We start from the raw sequence: 1,714 nt of genomic DNA, 5'->3' as shown, positions 1-1,714 counted from the left end.
TTACACATATAGAGCACAATTTTTCATATCTCTGTAAACAAACAACTCTTTGAAAAAACTCTTTTTGTATTCTTAATTTCATTAATTTTGACTCTGATTTTAATTATTTGCTATCTTCTCATTTCAGCATTACTTTGTTCTTCCTTTTCTAAGACCTTGAGGTGTAACATTAGATTATTTAGTTGGGAACTTTCTATTTTTTTTAATGTAGGCATCTCAGTGCTATAAATTTTCCTCTTAGAACTGCCTTCATACTGTTCCAGAGATTTTGATATGTTGTATCTCTGTTCTCATTTGTTTTTAAGAATTTCTTCTTATCTCATTTCTTCTATGATGCATTCCTTATTAAAAATAATATTAGAGGGGGTCTCTGCCCTAGGGAGGGGATGCGGAAATGGAGGGGACCAGCGCGCGCAGCCTCGCCCTCTGGCTGGGCGCCCGCTGTGCGCGCGTTGGGGGCGGAAGGGGTTCGGTGATCGCCGGGGAGGTCGAGGCCGGGGCTCCCACCCAGAACTGGAGCAGCGTCGCGGCAGCCCGACTGAACCTCTGTGTGTATATATGCCTGCCCAGGGAGACATGGACAACTGTTTCGTCGCGGCGATGCTGACCGGGGTGGACAGACGTTCCCTGCAGCGCTCAGCTAGGCTGGGTCAAGAAGTGCTGGAGCTGGCCAAGAGGCGGGCGGTGGACTGGCATTCACACGAGCGCCCCAAAGGCAGCATGGGGATTATTTCCCGGGAGGGGTCTTACCAAGAAAGACTACTGGCAGCGGGCCCCCAGCCTTTTCTTCCAGTAGAGAGAGAAGAAAGGCACCCAACCCTTAGTGCATCCTTCAGAACAGTGGCTGAATTCATGGACTATACTTCAAGTCAGTGTGGGAAATATTATTCATCTGTGGCAGAGGAAGGAGGGGCAACCCATGTCTATCGTTATCACAGAGGGAAGTCGGAGCTAGACATGTACTCTTACAGGAGGCATGGTCAGAAAAATGACAGAGAAAAGACATCCCTCAGTTCAGGAAGCATCTATGAAACATTAGCACATGCTTCAGAGTCATCCCAGCCGGCTGAGAACATCTCAAAGGACCTCTACATAGAAGTATATCCAGGGACCTATTCTGTCACTGTGGGCTCAACTGCCTTGACCAAGAAGACTCATGTAGTAGCAGTTGATTCAGGACAAAGTGTGGACTTGGTCTTCCCTGTATGATGTTGGCCTTCACTGCTATCACATCACTCTTTTTTAAGTAGCAAGGAGAATAAAGTCACCATATGATTTTCTTAATAACTACACATTAATCCTGCTTTTAGTGCTGACTGTAGAGGCCAGCCTTCTTGGGAACTGGAATCTGTCTCTTTCAGTCCCATTTTAACTTGAGAGTCCCCCATCCTCCTTTGCCTAAAAGTAATAATGTGATGATGCTGTCTGAACAGTTTTTACTACTAGCTTTCCAAGTAAAGTCTAATTATGATAATAAAGGGAAAGATTTGGAAACAGAGAATTCATTTTATTGCTATTAAAAAGAGGTCAATGTTCCCCATGTACAACTGTAGGTTTTATGAAAAGACAGCAGAGATGCTGTGGAGACATTTGCCCAAAGCAGGTCTACTATGGGTCTTCCAAAGTGGCCTCTGTGGAAGTGGCATTCTCAAGCAGTGCCACCAGACAGAGCCACTGGCTCCTGTGCCCCTTATGAGTGGTGCCTTCCTGCTGC

At 45.8% G+C, this 1,714-nt stretch overlaps 1 pseudogene; it reads left to right on the top strand.

The window, feature by feature from the left end:
* Positions 1-488: 488 nt before the first annotated feature.
* On the top strand, positions 489-1,501 carry LOC114087680 (A-kinase-interacting protein 1 pseudogene; annotated as a pseudogene).
* The last annotated feature ends 213 nt before the right edge of the window (positions 1,502-1,714 follow it).

Source organism: Marmota flaviventris, chromosome 3, assembly GCF_047511675.1.
Source record: "Marmota flaviventris isolate mMarFla1 chromosome 3, mMarFla1.hap1, whole genome shotgun sequence".
Lineage (NCBI taxonomy): Eukaryota > Metazoa > Chordata > Mammalia > Rodentia > Sciuridae > Marmota > Marmota flaviventris.
Note: the sequence above shows the minus strand (reverse complement) of the source record. Positions and strands in the feature narration are given on the sequence as shown.